Below are 22,186 nucleotides of genomic sequence, written 5' to 3'. Positions count from 1 at the left end.
TGCTTTGTGACATGATCCAGCTGAAACAAAGGACTGGTTCAGTGTACCCAGACATTGTGCTGTTTAAAGTATATTAAATAGAAGGCTGTCTGTGTGTGTGTATGTGTGTGTGTGTGTGTGTGTGTGTGGTATGTGTGTGTGTGTGGTGTGTGTGTGTGTGTGTGTGTGTGTGTGTGTGTGTGTGTGTGTGTGTGTGTGTGTGTGTGTGTGTTTCATTTGTGAATCCAGAGCATTTTGGTGGGTGGTGAGGATTGTGTGCTGTTGCCACCAGCAGGGTGATTTGAGTAGTGATAATTATGATATTCAGTATATGAGTATTTGTCTACATAAAGGTATATTTACAGCATGCATGTAGAGGGCAGAAAATGTTGGATGTCCTGAAACTGGAGTTACAGAGGGTTCCAAGCTTCCTTGTGGGTGCTGGATACTAAGCTTTGGTCCTGTGCAAGAGAAGCAAATGTTCTTAAGTGCTGAATCATCTCTTCAGCTCCAGTATTTTATTTTTTCTCCCCAGAAGTTTAATTATGAGTTTTAGTTAGCATACAAACTCATGGGATTTATCACAGAATTTTCATGCATATCTATCATTTGTTCATGCCTCCCTCCAGCTCCTACTCCTTTGTTCCAGTTGATATCTGTCATGGACCCCTTCTGCTTCCACAGTATTAAATCTGAATATTTTCTAGTTTATCTATTTTTTTTTTGTTCTTGTGCTTTTCATACCATATCCAAGAAATATTGCCAAGTCCACTGCCAAATAGTCACCTATTTTTTCTTTCTAGAGCTCAATAGTTTTGGTTTTATGTTTAAGTCCATTTAAAAATCAATTTTGAATTACTATTTATATATAGTGTAAGCTAATGGTCCACCTTTCTTTGCATATGATATCCCAGTTTCACTAGCTCTCTTCATTTAAAAGAATGTCCCATTGTATTTCTTCTGGAGAAACTCCTTTAAATACAGATGAACCTGGATTCCACTGTACTTAATGTCCTCAGTTGTAAGTAACTAAGTAGAAAACTGATGGTTAAGGTAAGGGAAAAGGCTGGGCGGTGGTGGCGCATGCCTTTAATCCCAGCACTTGGGAGGCAGAGGCAGGTGGATTTCTGAGTTCAAGGCCAGCCTGGTCTACAGAGTGAGTTCCAGGACAGCCAGGGCTACACAGAGAAACCCTGTCTCAAAAAAAAAAAAAAAAAAAAAAAAAAAAGTAAGGGAAAAGGTCCTGAGAAGAGAGATAGGAGTGGTCTTAAACCAAGCTTATCTCACCTTATCCTTGAGTAGCCACAGATTGCTTTCTCTGAATTTGTGTCACATGAGTTATGTCATATGACTAAATGTGCACACCAATTAACTCATTGTATATTTGTTTTAGCTAACAAATTTTTCTTGTAACTCTAAGTGAAGGTAAGGTAGCACTTTACATCTGGATATGATTACAGTAATTGGATTGATTAAACATCACTCAGAGGCACTTGCACTTACTTATTTTGGTTATTGGTGTGTTTGAGATAGGCTCTGGTTGCATTGCTAGCTAGCCTCTGTTGGCTTGAACTTAAAACAGATTTGTAATTTGTTTTGAGGCTAAAGAGTTATAAGTTAACTTTTATCCTTTGCTTTATCTCCTTGAACATAGCACGGTTATTGAAAAGGCTAAAGTTCTCTACCCACTAATTTTGTTCTTAGGTGGCTCTTATTTGTATAGTTTTTTTTTTGTGTGTGTCACAGTTGTATTTGTAAATTGACTGTAGAGTAAACAAAAGTGTTGTCATAGTGGAATACAGTTGCTCTAGCCAGTTGCTTCTTGCCAGGGTTACTTCAGTCCACTTCACAGATTAACTAATGTGAGGTTGTTGGTATCAGGCTCCGGAACCCAGTGGCATCACATCTAGGCAACCCCCACATTGTTGCTAAGGCAACTGCCATACATTCCCAGAATCCACCTGCCTACCTCACCTTTACCTGGGAGAGGATATGTCACCACCCATATAAAACAGGAGGAACCTTGCTCTCTTCTTCCATCTTCTTCTATTTCTCTTCCCCCACACCCCGTGTTTGCCCTATCTCCTGAATAAACTCTCCCCCTTGGAACTGTTTGGTCTGGTGTTGTGTGTTCTAAGCTGCATACAGACTGGATATGACAACAGTCTTCAACCTCTCAAAGCTCACCTCCTGGGACTTACTTCCTCCAGCAAGGCCATACCTGTTAATCCCTTCCAAATAGCACCACCAGTTGACAAGTGTCCAAATATCTGAGTCTGTGGGGACATTTTCATTCATTTGACTGCATATAGTTACATTTAATGACTGTGACATACACATTCACAGAATTCTCAAGTCATTTGCTTTTAAAAGGAGGTGTATAGATTCAGAATTTTGAACCAGTAATTTTGTAATAGGAATTCCTTTGACTCTTAAGGGATGAAATCTTTAGGACTGGCAAATAAGCTACTTAAGGAGAATTTAAGAGAAGCATGGAAATTCTGGGCTTCATAATGAGGACACCACTGAACACCCTTGCACATGCCTAGAGCAAGTTTAGAAGCAAAACTCTTCTGTCCGCAGAATTAGTAATTTATTCTCAAGGCCTTTTACATATGCCACCTAAAACATATAAATTGTCTTTCTCACTCCTGTGACTTAGCTGATAACGTCTGTGTATCTTTACCTATCTTTCATATATATATATAGTCATTAATACAAATGTTGGAAAGAGAAACCAAATCAAAGATCATTTCAAAAACTAAGAGTCATGTGTGTTGATAAAATATGTTTTAAAGATTCTCATAAACCTTACCAAAGCCAATTTGACTTTGATAGTGTATGTAAGGCTTCATATAATAATCTTTGATATAAACTTAGATAATTATAGAAAGCTATGTGAATATTGTATTTATGAATGATAATGCAGTGATAGCCTAACTTGTAGCTAGAAAAATTTGACTTTGTGCCTCTTTGGATCTAACAATGACTTAACTGGCTTACTAGTTAGTCCCTAAGCCTGAAGCTTGAGACATGACAGCATTTAGTAATCATGGTGTTGTATGGCACAGTGTTGCCTTACGAATGCCAGTGTTTTTTGTCCTCTGCCCCCACTCCCTTCTCTTGTCTGTCTGCCTTTACCCAGTCTGCAGGCCTCACCCCTCTCCCTTCTCCCAATAAACACCCTTATACCTGACCTCTCTCATGTAGTAATTTCTCAAGAGCACATCTTGGCATGGGGCTGCAGTAATACCCCCTTGCTGTATTATATTTCAGCCTCATGTATTAAATTTGTTACAACAATAATCAGCCCCTTACGATGTGTTCTTTTAATGAACTTCTTGGGGGATGCATTTGTATGGCAAATGTGTTATTCTGTGTGTGTGTTTGCTTGAGTGGCTAGCATGACACGGTTTAGGAGCCATTTTAGGTCAGATGATAAAGGGAATATTTTAGTAGATTGTTTAACTAGTTAGTGGTAAAAAAAAGTAGGTGATAGTAATGTTGGATTTATTGATGTTTTATGCAAAGTGAATGTTAAGTGTTGTTATTCAGGAGGGCATAGATTCTTTCTCTGTCAACCTCTCTGACCAAGATGAAAAGTTGAAAAGTGTTTACATATGAGGCTTAAATTGTAGGGAGGATGTTCTCTGGACAGATTGAACTGATAAAGCAACCTGAGAATAACATATTTTGATAAGGTTTATTTGGCATTAATCTTTTGTCTTGTGTTAATTGGACATTTAAATTTTCAAATTTCCTATTTCCCTTGATAGAAGATCAATGAAGAGTACATTATGGTATAACATTGACTTATTTTTTTCTCCCCATACAGAAGTTCCACACACCATGAGGCAGTGTTGTAGGAAGCAAGCAGAAAATGATGGCTGGGAAATAGGTGTGTTTTAATGATTAAAGATATTTACATGTCTAGATAATTTTTGTTATTTTTATGTTATGATATGGCTTCAGGTATAACATGTGACTTTATACACCAACTCTGTATTTTCACTGTTCATAAACTCTAACCCTTAAAGTTTACTTTACTATCAAGGATTTTGTCCTGAGGAAGTAGATATTCTTGCACAGAACAATTTAATATATTTTAGTTTATCTCAGCATTGCTAGAAATACTGAGAATTGGGGAAAATATATAAGTATCTAGTACATCATGTTGTCAGTTAATCATCTATATAGAGTAAAACATTTTCTTTTTATGTGTCAATTTTTGAGAAAACACAGTGAACATATAAAATTTTAATAATCAGTAAAAACAAATCATTTGCAGTTTGGACAACACATACCACTGTTGTCACCTGTAGCTTTACTTTAAAGACATGATAATCAAAACAGTGAAGCCTAATTATTTTAGAGTTTAAAAAGTGAGACTGTATTTATAAATCTATCAGGGGGCTTTTAAGTTAATTGTGTGGCAGGGAGCTGTAACTGTTGTTTATTGTCTTGCCTTTTCTTGGTTGATTAGGAGGAGTACATGGCTGCCAAGATCCAGATGCTGGAGGAGCAGTTCTGCTATGCAGCAGGATGGGACGCTGTCTGAAATATTTAGTGGAATACAGAGGTTGAGTACATTTAACTTTTTTGGTGCCCAATTTTATTGTGAACTTTTTAGGATTAAGGAAAAAAATGTTTTAATCCTCAATTATTTATAGTCTGTATTATTTACTTTTCTGTTGCTATAAAAAAATACTATGACCAAGGCAGTTTATGGAAGAGATTATTTTGGCTTGTGCTTCCAGAAGGATGAGACTATCATGGCAGGGAGCTGGGAGATCACATGTTAAACCCCAAACATGAACAGAGAGAGTGACCTGGAATTGAGGCTAGTCTGCATACCATCCTCAGAGCCTGCCTCTAGTGAGGTGTTAAGTCAACACCAGGGTTCAGATATTTGAGCCTATGGTAGACATTCTCATTTAAACCACTACATTCCACTCCCAGGCCCCAAAGGCTCAGAGACCATTGTTATAATTCAAAGTGTATTCAATCCTACTTCAGAAGCCCCCATAGTCTTCCACAGTCTCAATATAACCCCGTGAGTTTGAATAGTGAATTAATTACAGCATACAATGTCACAGATATACATTACTATTCCTAAAAGGAGGAATGGGGGCATAGTCAGAAAATGCTGGACCAAACAAGACCGATAATGCAGCATGTAATCACCGAATCCCCAGCTCAGCAATTCCCAGCTGTGGGGCATGACCCATCTGAAACCTGATATTTACATGACAATTCATGACAGTAGCAAAATGACAGTCATGAAGTAGCAAAGAAAATAATTTTATAGTTGGGAGTCACCACAACGGAAGGAACTGTATTAAAGGGATACAGTATTAGGAAGGTTGAAAGCCAGTTCTCTAGCTTAATATCTGATGTCGGAGGGCTTAGCTGGCTCCAACCCTCCATCTTTTCTGCCTGCAGAATATATTTCTAACAGGCTGGTTCCACTCTGAAAGCTACTGTTCCTGGCAGATGTCTCACAGCTTTGGTGTCTTCAACATCTTGGAATCTGTAGAGTGACCCAGGCTTCACTTCATGGATCTTCATGCAGCAACTCAGGATTAGGATTGGCCCTGAGGTCCTTTGTGGTGCATGCTTGTGATTTTCCCAAGAAAGGATCTGATGTTCTTTTTTGCTTGAGAAATGGTACATACACAGCAGAAAACATTTGGTTTTGCCAAAGAAGTCAGGAGAGGGCCATATTGTCAGTCTGGAAAGGGTATCTCTAAGGAGCAGGCCCTTAACAGGACTGACTCCATATTTGTAATAGGAAAGAAAACAAGTTTGAAGTGAAGTTGTTTTGAAGTGCTGTGATAACCAGAAGTTGTTTTGATAATCAAAAGTAGTTTTGAAAACCTTATGAATCAAAATATTTGTGCATTAAAATAAGTTGTTTTGAATAAGTGTGATAACCAGTCATAAGTGTGATAACAAAGTCATAGCCTCACAGATAACAAGACACATCTGGTTATCTGCCGTGTATGTCAGAAGTAACCCTAATTCAAGCATAAAAAGGAGCCCTTGGCCGGAGCACTTCATCACACTGGTAGCAATGGTTACCCAGCATGATCCTCCTTTCAGGCCTCCTCTGTAGTGGAGAGCCCAAGCACTCTGCAGCATTGATCATCAAAGAGCAGCCAAGAGACTGAGCAATCATCAAGGAGACAGCCAAGAGACTGAAGCCTCTCACTTTGTGGTCAAACACTCTCTGGACCTGAGCTGCTGGAAACCACAGAATGCCCTTATCTTGGTGGTCAAGCACTCTCCCAACCTAAGCTGCTGGAAACTACAGTCATAAGGACTCAGGTCTTATAACTCATGAATAGTAATGTACTTACTGCTGTGTTTATTTCTTCGGTAATTAGCAACTTACTATTTGTGTTTATTGTATTGATATTGATAGAGTCAATGCATAGAAAATGTGGCAATACCTCTTGTTACAATAGCTTTAGCATTGGTGATAATATATTGTTTGCTGTGCATTATTAAAGAGCATTTAAATATCAAACCTCTGTCTCTGGCATACTGTCTCTCCTCTTGGGGAACTGACCATCTCACAGTCAATCCTGTATACGATTCCTGAGTGGAGAGGACCTGTCATTCCTCTTCCCACAGGGACCCTAAAATGTGCCCTTCCCCCAGGCCTGAGAAGGCCTGCAAGTCTTTTACCACAATAGATCAAGCAATTGTAGGACCTAGGAGAGGCATTGCATTACCAGCCTTAGCGCCTTGGAGCAGGCTACCTGAGCTAAGAAGAATGGACTGCCTGCTGAGCTAGCCTTGACACCTTCCGGACTGCTATCTCCTTGCCCAGCCCCTGGGCTGAACCGAGAAGAGATTCTGGAGGGTGGGGCTTTCCCTTTATATGTGAAAGCCAATTATGAAATTTCAGGCCTTGATCAGAGAACTTTGTCTTGGCCTCATCTCTTCTTGCCCTCCGTCCCCTTTCATTCCCAGCCCCCCTTTCAGGTGAACCCAGTTGACTTGTGGCCGCGGGCGGCTACACTAAAACTTTATCACAACCTGCTCATGACAGAAAACATACTGGGCTCGAGACAGTATCACTTAATTACCTTTTTGTTTTTGTTTTTGCCGTCTCTTCTATCAGCTCTATCTACTCTTCCTGGGACTAATCTCTGCAGTGGTTTAGTAGTTTGTCTTGTGGGTTGATGAAGATATCTGGAAATTTTAACTTATGTATAGTTTTAGCTATGCACTTCCTGTCTGAAGACTTATCTATTGTGATGGTTTGGACAGGAATGGCCCCCATAGGTTCATGTGTTTGGATGCTTGTCCCATAGGGAGCTGCACTATGAGGTGTAGCTTTATTGGAGTATGTGTGGCCATGTTGTGTGGCCATGTCACTGTGCAAGTAGACTTTGAGGTTTTAATAGATGTTCAAGCTACGCCCAGTGTGGTCACAGTCCCCTGCTGCTACTTACAGATCAAGATGTAGAACTCTCACCTCCTTCTCCAGCACCATGTCTGCCTGAATGCTGCCATGCTTCCCACCACGATGATAATGGACTGAGACTCTGAAACTGTAAGTCAGCCCAATGAAATGTTTTCCTTATAAAAGTTTCCTTGGTCATTGTGTCTCTTCACAGTAATAAAACTCTAAGATACCTACTCACCCACTTTCTTTTGCACAGTGAGACTGTTCCATCAGTTTCTGCTCCTACCTCCAAATTATTTATTTATTTAATTTTATTTTCCTTGTTTTTGATTCCAAATAACCTCTTTCTGAGTTTTCATCCACCCAATCTAGATTCTTTCCTTTCTGATCATTTTAGCACTTGTCTTTGTTTATTGGGTATTACTCTACAATTTTTTCTTAATTTTGAGTCTTCTTATAGTCACTTTTGTGTATGTTTATCCCCACAGCAAATTGTTCACAATATGTATTACATTTTTTTAAACCTGTGCAGCTGGCTGATACATGTTTAGCATTTAAGATCTCTATTCATACATCACTGCTTGATTGCTTGGTTTAGATGATTTTACATTGTTTCTCTGGGGCCAAGACTCTTAATGTATGTGCATATTAGCACTCTTCAGTCCTTAGTGTAGTTCCTTGTTATGTAGACAAAAGCTGGAGCTACATTTTCATTACTGTGGTTTTGTATTGTTGTCTCTGTGATGACTGAATCATTCAGGACAGGTTTGTTAAGTTAAAATTAAGTACTAATCAATCAAAATAGTTGCATTGCTTAATGAGGGCAGATCATACTGTTTGTTTATTATCTATTTATTTTTTAATTTTTTGAGACAGGGTTTCTCTGTGTAGTTCTGGCTATCCTGGAACTCACTCTGTAGACCAGGCTGGCCTCAAACTCAGAAATCCACCTGCCTCTGCCTCCCAAAGACTGCCTGGCTAGATCATACTGTTTATAATTACAAGTTTTGCTGGTAAATGTTACTTTAGATTGGATCCTAGTACAGTTTTTAGAGTTGGTCTCTAGAGTATGCAAAATTTTCTTCAATGTATCTTGGCAAATTTAATTTCTTAGACTTTGGTCACATATACTCTGAGAAACTAAGAATGTTAAAAACAAAAGCAAAATCACTACTTTTTAAATCACTAGTTAAGAATCTCCTTAATTCTCTATAGCACCTTACTCACATGGGAGGAAGTGAAGGAGGAAAAGATTGCAGTAATTACTATTTTAATTTTAATTATTTGGTCTTATTATTTGGTGTCTTTGTTTTTCTCTGGTGTTTGGTTTAAAAATGTTGTGGTCCTTTCTGATTCTTTTATTAGTAGGGAGAGGCTGACTGCACAAAGACCCTTGGCTTTTGTGGTTTTGAGCCCTCTGATCTTTTGTCTGAGCTGTAGCCTGCAGCATGTGTATTGATCTCAGGCAGCCTGCAGTGTAACCATTTGTGAGAGCTGGTTTGGCTATCCTGTGCCTTCTTTAGAAGTGTGTGGGGGTTGGGGGGGGGTATCCGGAAATCAGAAAGCATGCACGGGAAGGTTGACTTAGGGCAGAGATGCCTAGATCAGCTCATTGTGTCTGTGAGAAAGCTTTGGAAAGATAGCTGCTGTTTTTTTCAGATAATGATCTCCAGTTGTGAAGGCTACTTCTCTGGCATCCTTGACTTTGGGTCCCTGGTTTTTCTTTCAGGGATCCCCAACTGTGTTGTGACATTGGTGCCACCTTGTGTCCCAGCTCAGGGTTGGGAAGCTACCTCTGGTTGTCTAGGTTTGCTTGGAGCTTGGGGAGGGAGCCCCTCAGTCAGCTCTCTGTAGACCCCTTAGACTCATTGCATGCTTAATTTCCACCTTGATGCAGCTTTAGAGTGAAGCCCTTGTTGTTTATTTTGTGGGGAATGTGGGGGTGGATTTTCATCTCAGCATAGTTCGGTTCTAAGCTGGACATAAGGTGCAGCAATTTGTTGTTAAAATTTCCAACCCTAATAGCCCATATAAATGACACACAATCCAAATATTTTAATTATAAGTCATATGTCAAGATTGGGCAAATCTAATACAATACTAACTTATTTCCCAAAGCTAAGACTCCTTATTAATTGTGGTTTCTCCCGGCCACGTGGTTCTGGTTCATAGTGGCTTCCTCCTCTCTTCTTCCTTCTCTTTTTCTTCCTCTACCTGCCTCCCCCTTTTGAGCCTCCAGTCCCACCTTTCCCGGCAACTATCCAATCACAGGCTCTGTTACTTTTATTGACCAATTAAAATAGAGAGAAGGTTCACCTAAGTCCATGGGGTCTGACTTTTTAGTACAAATCCAAATAATGTTAGTTATTTAAATGTGTGTTTTACTATATTTCTTACACAGCTGTTTTCCACATGTGCATTTGTCTAGTCTGCTGTAGCAGCATAGAATATGTATTGTTAATGGTGTATATTCTTGCCAGTAATACATGCATTTTTTTTTTGTTGGATTATCTAAAGGGTCATAATGGTTTTACACAGGAAAGCTAATTGTCAGAAGTTTGATTTGGTTTTGAGTCAGGGTTTTCTGTATAGGCCTCACTGTCCTGGAACTCACTTTGTAGACCAGGCTGCCCTCAAACTCACAGAGGTCTGCCTGCCCTCTGTCTCTGAGTGCTGGGGTTTAAGTCCTACACCTGGCTTGATTTTTTTTTAAATACTTACATCATTTTGTTAACTTTTGGGTGTTTGGTGAGGGCTAGTATACTTTGCACTTTAAATATATTTAAGTGGATATTCACTTCCTGCTCTGTCCTTTATCTTAACAGGCAGGCTTCCTCTGATTTAGGAGTAAATAGTCTTTCTTTAATTTTTTTCCAGTTTGTGTTCTTCTTTCACTGGCCTTTTATGAGAATTGGATGTACTCAGAATTGGCTGTCATATTGCATGAAAGATTCAGCCGGAGCCTGAGACAAGTAGAAATGAGTGGGGATTTTGTTTGATTGTTTTTGCATCTATCCTCTATGATTTTTCTATGTAGTCAGACCATCATTACCAAGAAGTCAAGTTGGCATTAGGGTGAGGACCTTAAGACAACATCTGGTAAGGCTGTAGTCTGACCCTCAGTCTGCAGTGGGAAATATAATTAGAGTAACTCTGTAGATAGACATTTGAAAGAATGAATTACTGGTGTAGTCCAGTTTTGGATATTGTTACTCATATATCTTTATGAAGAAATGAAATTTTTTATTACTGTTACTTAAGCAGATTTTGTACTTATTAATGCTACTTAAAAAAAAAAAAACAGGTAGCATAGACAGGATGTGAATTTAGTATAGCATTGTCATAAATCCTGCATTTGAAAGCCTGTGACCATATATTTGCCTTTGGATATTTGTAGCATCTAAATACACATTTTTGTGTTAATTGTTCAAGTGCTGTCATTTTTCCTGTAAAAATTTTTACTGAGTTAATATTGCATACTTTATTCTTACATCATACCATCTGGAATAGTAGTAAGCCAGCTGGTTTGTGGTTGAATACATTTCTACTTCCCAGTGAGGTTATACAGTTTCTATAGTTGCCCTCACAGACTAATATAGACATTGTCAAGAAAGCAAAATGGCCCAGGTGCAGCTTGCATGCCTGTAATCCCAGAACTCAAGAGGCCAAGGCAAGGGGCAAGAAGATCTCAGGTTGGGAAATAGCCTAAGTTACATAATGGAACTATCTGAAAAAGCAAATGGAAAGACAGTACTGAGGGCTGGAGAGATGGCTCCATGGTTAAGATCTCTTGCTTTACCAGGCATGGTAGCACACCCTTAAATCCCAGTGTGCAGGACACAGAGCCAGGCTGATCTCTGTGATCTCTGTGAGTTCATAGAGGGACTCTTTTAATCACCCCCCTCCCAAACAACAACAATAACCACAACCACAACAACAACCAACAATGGGCATCTCTTGTTCCTCTTGCAGAAGACATAGATTAAGTTCCCAGCACCAGCATGGTATTTTAAAACCTTTTGTAACTATATTTTAAGGGGATCTGATCTCCTCTTCTGACCTCCATGGGCACCAACCACACTTGTAAAATGCACGAAGATACATGTTGGCAAAACACTCATACACATCAAATCTTTAATTTATTTTTTTTTAAAGACAGTAAAGACTGGGAAAACAATTTGTAAACTCTGTCTTTTACAGTCTGCCTTGAATATATGAATAACTCTAAACTCAATCAATAGACAACCCTGTTTAAAAATGAGAAATGATGCCAGGCAAGTGGCTGAAGTCTATGGGAGAGGTTGAGGCAGAAAGGTCACAAGTTCATGGCCTACCTCAGCAACTTAGTGAGACCCTGTCTCAAATTTTAAAATAAAAAATGAGGACTGAGGGCATAGCTCTAGTAGAACACTTGAGCAGAGAGAGAGGAAGGGATGAGGGGAAGGAGTTAAAGAGATATTTCTTTAATGATATACAAACAGTAGTAAGCACATGGAAAGTTGACCACATAGTCATTAAGAAAATTCAAATCAAAATTTTACTAAGATACTCTATCAAACATATGAAGATGTCTGAAAGAGAATGTTTTGAGAAGGGTGTAAATGGCTCCCTTATACACTGCTATTGGAAATGCAAAATGATTATGCAAATAAAACCCCTTTGTAAAACTATGGAATAGTTCTTTGAAAATGTAGTTACCATGTGACACAGAAATTCCACTCCTAGGGGTATAGCAAGGAATAAAAACATATGTCTACTCCAGATTTGGTACACAGATTATTTCTAGGGAGACATCTCAGTGATGAAGCACTTGCCTAGCACACATGACACCATGGGTTCAAGCCCCAGCACCAAAAAGAAAGAGATTAAAACAAATTGGTATAGAGTAGAGACATAGCTCAGAGGTTAAGGATACTCACTGCTCTTCCAAAGGACCTGAGCTCAATTCCCAGCACTTACATGGCAGCTCACAACCATCTGATGCTGTCTTCTGGGTGCAGAGATGTACAATGTACATGCAGACAAAGCACCATTTACATAACATACATAAACAAATGGGCACATGAATATTGTAATAGCATTATTCATCACTGGTAAACAGAAAATCAGAGTCAAGAAAATTTAAAACTCTTAGTGATTAGCTCCTGAGAATTGGGCTTACAAATTCAGTGGTATATAAACAGCTTGTTTGGTTGTTTCTCTTCACTAATTAAAAATTGGAAGCTGGCAGGAATGAGGACTTGGTATCTTAGTAGCATTCTAGATGCAAGTCAAATTTAAGTCAGTTCTATTTATCTTCCACACAGAGATGCAGAATAAAATAGCAGTTATCACTAGGTTATGATTTTCTTGTAGTGGAAAGCAAGCACACATGAGATCGAGACACAAAAACTCAGGTAGTCTCTCCACTCTCTTCCAGGAAGCAAATCAAGGACCCTATGCTTTGTAGACAAGCACTCTACCACTGGGCTTCTGTACCAACACCTAGGAACTCATGGGAGGCCTCTGACTGAGTGTGTTACATGTCCTACATGAGTACTTTCATTAACTAAGGAAGCTGTGTGAGTAAAAGAAATTATATAAAAATTTTCACTAAGCCAAAGTTATTGTGTATATATAGCTAGAGATATCTGTCGAGGCCGAGCAAAATGATGAGGCCAGGGCTGCCCCAAGTTTGGGCGGCCACTGTATCCCGGCCCAAGCTGCCGCTCCAGTCTGCAGGTCGGGGTTCAGCAAGAGAGAGTGAGGATGGACTCGAAGAATGGAGACCAGACAGAGTGTGATTCAATCCCGTTTTTCTTCAGTCTCTCTTCTTAGTCCAAGTCCCAAGTCCTAAGTTCTTAGTCCCTAGTTCCTAGTCCCTAGTGCCTCCAAGTTCCAAGTTACTTCTTCCAAGTTCTCTTCCAAGTGCCTGCTAAAGTGTCTTTCTCTAAAGAGTCTGATTCTCTCTCTCGTGCCTGATTCTCTGTCTTCTCTGATTCTCTCTTTTCTCTGTCTGCCTCTCGCCTTTATATGTCTCACTTCTAAGCCATGCCTTTTGGTCACACCTTTAATCATGCCCTTAGGTCTTGTCTCTAAATCTGATCTCTAAGTCACACTCTTAAGTTACACACCTTTAATCTCACACACCTTTAATCTCACACACTTTTAATCTCACACACCCAAGGAAAGTCCTGGGTATCTGAAGCAAGATGTTATCAGAGTGTGCTCAGCTGTTGTAGGCTATTGTAATACAAGTCTCATGTCAAGGTATATGGCTCAAGATGGCTGCAAAGCTGATAGCTGCTTTCTGCTAAAAGTCGGCCCCCAACAGGTATCCAGATGTAGCACCAGCAAAGGTCCATTTCTGGATTCATTCTTGAGGATATGCAGATTCTACTTGGAGAAATGAGATACCACTGAAATGGGCCCTGGCTTGAACTCAGTAAAAACCTTCACCTAGCTTCCATAACACTAGATAAGCTTTATTTTGGGGTTCCTAAGAACCACATTCTTCTCTGACTTTAGTGTCAAAAGTCCCTTCCCATGTATAAATATTGCTACTCACACACACCCATTGCTGGTGACACACCCATAACCATGCCTCCCAGACCTCAGGGAGTACATGACCCATAAATCATCATTTTTCCAATATCCATACAGCTGTCCTTTTCTCTCCACTAAGAAAGCTAATGCTGTGTAGAGGCATTAAAAAGTAGGAAAAGGCATTTCTAGAGTTTGTTCTTAGCACAGACACCTTTGGGAAGACCCTCACAAACGTTTTCTTCTTTCTCCTACAGCTGTTTCCTGGTGCCTTTGCAAACCAATTCAGCACTATGGGAAAACAAGTCAGCCAAAAAACTGCTTTAAAACTGTGCTGTAAAGCTGGGTACAGTGTCTCATACCTGCACTTGGGAAGCTGAGGCAGGAGGATTGCTAAGAGTCTGAGGCCAGCTTGGGCTATGAGTGAAACTGTATAGAAAGAAGAAAGAAAGAAAGAAAGAAAGAAAGAAAGAAAGAAAGAAAGAAAGAGAAAAAGAAAGAAAGAAAGAGAAAAAGAAAAAGAAAACACCCCCCCCCAAACACACCAAGAAAAACCCAAAAACAAAACAAGGAAGAAACAGAATAGCAGGATGTCCTGGTGTCAGTGGCTCTTGGAGCACTCTAGTTTTCTCTACTTTGACTATATCAGCAAACAAATTCCTTAGAACTACCATGTGGTCATGTGACAAGCAGATGTCACAGAAAAGGCCACCTGGGAGAGGTTTTTCATGATTTTCTTTATGACTGTACATGCTTTTCTTCTTAATGTTTTGGCCTTGCCTACTTACTAGAAATGTCCAATCTCACACAGATGCTTTCTCTGTACTGTCCTCACTTGGTCCAGTTCCTCATTTGATGTCCCCATCTTCTCCAGATACTAATGTCACAGAGTGTTGATATAGGCAGAGGACACCTGTAGAAGATCCTTTCTCTAGCCTGAGTGTTGCCAAAGCTTTATTAGGAAAAGGCTTCCAAATGTTACAGGCTGGGAGTTTTAGCATGAAAATCTTGTCAAATAATCTCAATAAAGAGAATTGTTTCTCCCAGGTATTAACAATGATACTCTCCTCCTATTGCCTATCCCAGCTATCTTATGAAAGGGATCATAGTAATTATTTTCTTTGTGTTATTATTAGCCAAGTTCTGTTTTTTTTAGACCACAAATTTTATTCTGCTTAAATGTCTTTGAGTAAATGTCTGTTTACATGATTCATCACCATTGTAGGACCTATATCTAAACTGGCCAGAAAATCCACAGTCACAGAGCCCAGTGAGGATCTTCTTCAAGGTGAGATATTATGAGGACACTTACCCTCTGCTTTCTTCTCTTTGGTGGAATTTCATAAAAACTTGGCTCTTCTTATTTAGCTGAATACAGAGGTAGATAGTTTCTCTGAGTCCTGATAGGATAAAAACTAGGTCCTTGGACAGTCTACATAGCTTCAGGCCCTTTGTCTGCCCTTAGTGATATACTTGCATATTTCTTTCTTGCCAGGGTTGGAAGCCTGGAAGCACTGGAAGGTGAAGGTCCTTTTTAGAGAACATATTCTGTTTTTTTTTTTTTTTTTTTTTTTTTTTTTTGTCTGACTACTTTTGTTCTTTCTCCTATCTCTTTTATGTTTTAACCCAGGCTGTTGTAGGACTTGTCATCCTGTGGCCACTGCCTCCTGAGTGACAGAATTGCATGTGTATACCAGCATGGTTTATGGGTTTGTGTGTGCTCAACAAACACTCTACCAACTGAACATTATCCCAACCTCCATTTTGTTTTCTTTCTGAGGGTCTAGTTTTTCAAATTGGCCAAGCTGCATGTTTGTTTGAAGAGTCATAATGCATTGGTCAATGCCACGGTGCAATTTCTTTTCTTCAAAACTTATAATACAGTTGATTGTTGGCTTGCTTTGGTGAGAAACCAGGTAGTCCAGAAAGGAGATTGGGTCTGTTGAAGTCAATGGGATACTCTTTGTTTTTAGTCCGAGAATTGCCATCTATTGGAGAGAAAGTTTCAATTGCCCAATGCTCAGAAATCTGAGAGAAAGTGCTTTCATAGGTGCTGGCTGGTAACTCAGATTGGCATGTGTCAGGGAAAGATAAGCTGGAGGAGGTAGATTTGCCCTCTGGCCAAGGGGCAGTGCTGAGGGTAATAGCCTTCCAGTGTTTGTATTTGGGGCAGTGCTCTTGCCCACCTCAATTTCTGTAATTGATTGTGTTCAGGTTTTCTTCTCTGTTTGAGACAATCTTCCACTACTTGCAAAAACCAAACCAAACCAAAAGACAAACAAAAAACAAATGAACAAAAATGCCAACAAACAAAACAGTAGCTTTATAGCTAGATTGTGTTGTTTCCTTGAGCAAATCTTGAAATAGGATCATTTCCTTCACTTGTAATCATCTGGACCTGAACAGCATCCACAGGTACTGGAACACTGAAGAGCATCTTTTCCCTCTGCATTGAGAGAGTAGCTACACCAGGGTTTGGTGCATGGAATAATTCTGGGAGGTCAGGTGACTGGTAAGACACCACTGAAATAACCACTGGCTTAGACCTAGTGAAAGTTGTCATTTGATTTTTTTTATCTGTAGAGACCTTTCTTCTTACTGCTTCATTAGTGACATTTTTTTGCTGGTATAAGTGCTGTTTCTATTTCAGATTGTCTCCATGTTTGGGGAGGGCACTGCATTGTTTCTATAGCCTATTGTGGTAAAAAGAACAGAGATAGGAAACTTTGTATTTATACAGCTGATGCTGGGCTCCAAGCAGCACTGATGTTGCCGCAGCTCTTTTGGAGCTGCTGCTGTAGCCTGGTATCAGTAGCTGAATATGTACCAGCCAGATAAAGCCCTGAGATAGTCCTCTGTTGACACTTCTCTTAATGTTAGAGATACATTCACTGGCTTGGACTCAGGAGGCCATCTCATTTGAATGTCTGAGTCTTTAGGATGATTGGAGTCAGTTATTGCTCAGGGTTAAAAGGCCTTCCACATAGGCTGATTGACATTAGAGTCCATGAGGGTTAAGGCAAAGCCCATGCTTCTCGAACTGTGGCCTGGTTTCTTTACCTAGCCAATGCACGGGTCATCAAAACCAGTGTTTGCCTCACTTTCCAGCATACCATACGGGACTCATCCATTTGGAAGCAAGACATATATGAGGCATTTTTTCTAGAATCACATTTAACTGAAGCCTTCCCCACAAATCAAGTTATTTCTTTTATAAATAATATACAGTGACTTTTGCTCAGAAATTATAGAGGCAGCAAAGCCATGTTTTGTGAATTCATTTTCAAGTTCTGAGTTGGAGGAAGTAGGATGCCAAAGAATGCTTGGAGGTACATTCTACTAAGTTTAGTCATAGTCATCTGATTGGATGAAGAACGTTGTTCAGTCTTGTGAAATCCTCCAGACAGGTATCTCAGGATCTAACATTGGTTTTGGGAAGCTGGTTTAATATTCTCAGGACCACACCACTTTTCATCATGTTGACCTGTGTATCACACAGTCTTGATGAAGCTATTCTTCCTAGAATAGTTTTCAGGCTCACACTCTTGGTGCACTTGGACTCTAGATTTTAGTGTATCCTTTAGCTCTCTGCAGCAATCCACATTGGCCAAAAGCCTGAAGATGACTTTTGTAAGGGGACTTTTTAATTTTTTTAAATTCAAACATATCCAAAATAGTTTTGGTCAGATGTCATTCTCACGGATTTATAATTCAGCATAGGGGAAGGCTGTGTGGGAAAGTAGTACAGGGAAGTGCCAGAAGCCCACCCAGAGGCCCAGTTCACAGCAGGTATGTTTAACACTCTTCTGACCTGCATTTCTCTGGTGATAGACTGTCATCAGATGGGTGAGCTTCAGGATGAACTGGCACTGCATCTCTTGGGTACCTGTCCCATGAGCAAAGACTCCTAGGAGTTGGGAGGGGTTACAGAGTCCTTTAATTCTCATGGCAAGAGTGCAGTGTTTTGAAGTAGCTTGCTTAGATTCCATAGAATAGTTGATCGAAGGGAGTGGGGTATGCTGCTTCAATTTCTAGGATTGATCCATAACTGGTTATCTTCTTTAAATCTGGTCTCCCCTAACAGTGCTGAGTGTCAGGAGGGTGGACTAGTCTAAGGCTCCAGACTCCAGTTCTGCTTCCCTAGGATTGGTATTCCATGCTAATCACATCATTTCCTGTGTCTGAATTCATCCCATTGTAGCTTGGCAGTTAACCCACTTCTGAGATGGTTGGTGAATATTTTGAGGTGAATACCCTTTTGGGGGTTGTTCTCTGTCTGGACAGGTTAAGACTGTAAATAATATAAACTAAGATTATTAGGGATTTTCTGGGGCAGCAGAATTGTAGGGTAAGAAACTAGGAAGGCTGAGAAAGCCAGTTGTCTTTCTATTCTGGAGAATTAAAAGTGGCCCTGATGTATACATATCCTACACTCCCCAAGTCAAGGATGTTATAGTGTGGGTGCTGTGTCTCCCACTTTATCAAAGGATGGTATTGCGTGGGTGCTGTGTCTCCCACGTTATCCAAGGATGGTATGCATGGGTTCTGTGTCTCCCACGTTATCCAAGGATGGTATGCATGGGTGCTGTGTCTCCCACATTATCCAAGGATGGTATGGCGTGAGTATTGTGTCTCCCACTTTATCCATGTAGCTTGCTGCCTACTATCAGCCAATTGTACTTTTTTTCAAAGTTGTTGTGATATTCTATTTTGGCCACAGCAAACATATCTGAATGGGAAAGGTGCCATTTTCCTCTAAGGACACTTTTGGGTTCTACATAGCTGTCCTATTAGAGCAGAAAGGAAACAGCAGATATGGCCCCTTGACATTCCTAAAAGAACTTTCTGTGGCTTCTATGAGTCATCTGTTTTGGTAGGGTTTTTCTTGATTAGAGGATATTCTTCCTGTTTTCAACAAATATTGTCATTTTGTCCATCAGTTGCTTGTGGCCACATCAGGCCTGTACCTGTTTCTGATAACTTTGAAGCTGACCATACTAAGGCCATCTTGGGGGACCTGTGGGAATAGGGAAAGGTGATTCCTTAATCCATGTCCTCTTTGGGCCGAGGGCATTGGGTTGAGAATCTAGTGGCAGCTGGAAATGTCAGGGAGGCTCAGAGTTCACTTCTATTCAGGTTAGGAATGTAGATACCAGAAAGCAGAGTTATTGAGAGTTACCTGGACTGAGGAGAGAACGTAGGGTAAAAAGCAGAGAAGGCTGGAAATCCCTGTATGGTTTACATGGCCAATATTTATTGAAGCTTCAGGGCAACCAGTACAAAGGTTGCACATTGGCCTCTGGACTATGGCTGTGGAATCCAAGGCATGAAGCATCCACTCTCACTTTCTGGATCTTGCCATCTTTCTTGCCACCTGTACCTCTCAGGATCCAAAATATTGCTTCCGTGAAGACTGTCTTGCAATAAATCTGAGCCAGATTGAAAGGCTACGTGGCTACATCCACAGGCTAGTCGATAGAAGCACCAGGATTCAGAACATAGTTAGAGAACATTGATATTCATTTTTCTCTCTTCCACCTGCAGGTGATCACAACAGGGACTTGAAGGAGACCTTGCAGTAAATTGCATACACCCATGAACACACTCAGTGGGACTGGCTCCAGTCTTCTTTCAGGAGGGTTTCTCAGCCCTTTCCACACTGCAATCCTGGCCAGGGATTTCAGACTTTCTTGGAGAGTGACCAGCTGTGTCATTCTGGTGGTGGCCCCTCAGGCTTTCCTGGCACCCCTGGTGCCTGCTCACTGCTTCTTCACCCACATATGGAGCATCTCTGAGTTGGGTCCAGTACTCATGTCCCTGTCTTCTTTTCTATTCTCTTCTCTCTGTCCATGCTGTTGCAGTCTGCACTCAGATCCACCTAATTCTTGCCCAGATTACTGCAGTCACCTCTTCACTGGCTCCCTGTGATTCTCAAAGCATCTCTCTGATTATGCTGTTTTCAGCCTTAAGGTACTACCAGGCCCTGTGGTTTTTTATTAGTGATCTCTGAGCTCTGCAGTAGATCTTCTCGACTCCTGAGACTCAGCTTACTGTGCACCCTGCTCTGCCTCTAGGCTGTGGCTAGAGTGTTCCTCCTGGACCACTTACCTGGATCCCACCCAGGTTAGGGGCCCTGTGTTTGCCCAGCCAGGGCTCTGCAGACCTTTGTCTAGTAGGGGTATTCTTAATTGCCATATCTGTTTGTACTCAGACAATGTATCTGCATATTCGGTGGGTTCTTACACTATGCACACATTCCTGGGTACCATGGGGCTAAAGGAAGGAAGAAAAGGATTCCATGGATGCCCTAAACACAGCCTGGAGTGTTCACCAGGGTTGTCTTCTCTCCTGGACTGTTTTTACTTGGTCTCCTCTTCCTTTTATTTACCCTGTGCTGAGTCTACTGCTTCTGCCCAGAATGCTAGAGGCAACCAGGCTCCCAGAAGAAAACCCTGGGTGATCTACAGTTTGGCCTCATGGACTGCTGCCACCACGTGTTGAGGTTATGCCTTTTATTTTTTTTTTTTCTTTGCTTCATGGTCTGGCTTCACTCCTCACTTGAAAAATTTCCAATTTCAGGCTGTCATGTCCAAAACTAGAACAGAATTGCACAAAAATGCAAAACTAGCCTGGGGATTGCCCAGTGACAGAAAGCTTGCCTTGAGTGCTTGTCAAGGCCTTGGGGTTCATTTCTGGTACTACAAGTTAATAACATCAACAAACAAATGCTGGCCATTTCCCAGCCCTGCTTCAATCCTTGACATAGGATAGAATCTGTTGAGTTTGGTCTGCACCCTTGGCTAGCCCTGTACTCTTGGTTCCTGCCAGCAGCCAACATTTGTGCTTCTCTGACCTTTCCAGACTCACATAGCTAGGTCCCAGGCACTGACCCTTGCTAGTTTCAGACTTGGGCTAGCCTTTCTTGTCTCCACCCAGGACTTGTACTTGAACTTCATGCTCCTTTCAAGCCTCACCTTCCTGACCAGGGGCACTACGAACTCCTCTGTTGTACTGTGGACACACTTGAACAACATTATCTCTGTCCTGTGTGTCAGGTGGTATTCTATGGATTTGCAGCAACACCAAGCCCTCCAGGAAATTCCCTGTTTCTAAGGCCTCTGCAGTGTTCTGAAAATTGATTCAGTGGACTGTCTTCCTCCCTAGACTAGGAGAGCCTCAAGGGTAGAAAATCCTTAGTGGCTTCCCAGTCTGCCCTACAGTTCAATTGACCCGAGACCATGCAGAACACATCTGCCTTTAGTTTGGGCCCATTGAATGATGGTGTGAGCCCTTCTTACTAAAGGCTGCTTCCCAGTGCCCAAGCTCAGACTTGGCCCTGGCAGTCAGGGCTCTCACTGTCATAGCTAAGAACTCAAACATGGGATTCCAGATTCCAAGTGCTTGTCTCACCTGTGTTGGTTTGCTTCTGTATTTCTCTGCACTTCTGGGGTCAGTGGCAGGGCAACAGTGCGGCAAGCTCCAAGTTCTGGAATCTGGATTTTTTGTTGTTGTTGTTGTTGCTTCCTGGAGCACCAGCGTGACCTGCACAGGGTAGGTCCCCAATGTTTAGCTTCTTGCCCGTTCCCCTTTACAGTTTTTGTTTTTGCTTTTTTGGTCCTTTCCAGCATCCCCTTGCATGTTCTACCTTCTTTCTATAAGCTTCCCCTTTCTCACTCAGCTCTCAGGCTCCTCCCATGTCTCTTATTTTCCCCTCTTAGTCTCATGTCCCCTTCTCCCAACCCTGCTGTCTCTTTCCTTTCCTCCACTCTAGCTTTTTACCCTAGAAAGCTAAGGAGCTTCTGATGTCTGACCCATGTTTCCTGGGATACTAGTAGGGTACAGAAAGCTGGCCCTGCTCTGTCCCCTTCAGTGCCTAGGATCTTGAGGAACCGGAGTCATCTGTGAAGAGCAGAGCAGCATGTGGAGGAGTCAGGCAATCACAAAGAGATGCTCTTACATTCTCTAGCTTAGTTTGTAAACTGAGGACTTTATTAATCAAACACAAATTTGCTCAGAAAACTCTATGTGAAAGCAAACCTTTCCTATCTTTCTTTTTCCAGTAGAGGAAGCTGAGGAAAGGTGAAGTAATTTGTCCCAGGTCATAAATGGGGCGGGTGCTAAAGCTGTCTGTCTACCCTGCTACCCTCTGGATATCAGTCTCAGACCAACTACTCTTCTGTCCACAGTAACACAAGCACCTGTGAAACATATCAGCCTGTCAAGCCCAAGCTACAGTTACCATTATGTGGAAGCCCCAGACATCTACCA

The 22,186-nt window shown here is 41.1% G+C and overlaps 1 long non-coding RNA gene across 1 annotated transcript; it reads left to right on the top strand.

The window, feature by feature from the left end:
- The first annotated feature begins 2,767 nt into the window (after positions 1 to 2,767).
- LOC143433895 (uncharacterized) lies at positions 2,768 to 6,508 on the top strand. The gene is made up of 3 exons (XR_013070390.1): positions 2,768 to 3,877; positions 4,463 to 4,558; positions 5,422 to 6,508. It is a non-coding gene; the product is annotated as an uncharacterized LOC143433895 (long non-coding RNA).
- The last annotated feature ends 15,678 nt before the right edge of the window (positions 6,509 to 22,186 follow it).

Source organism: Arvicanthis niloticus, unplaced genomic scaffold, assembly GCF_011762505.2.
Source record: "Arvicanthis niloticus isolate mArvNil1 unplaced genomic scaffold, mArvNil1.pat.X pat_scaffold_69_arrow_ctg1, whole genome shotgun sequence".
Taxonomy (NCBI): domain Eukaryota; kingdom Metazoa; phylum Chordata; class Mammalia; order Rodentia; family Muridae; genus Arvicanthis; species Arvicanthis niloticus.
The sequence above is the reverse complement of the archived record's forward strand: the minus strand, read 5'-3'. Positions and strand labels throughout refer to the sequence as shown.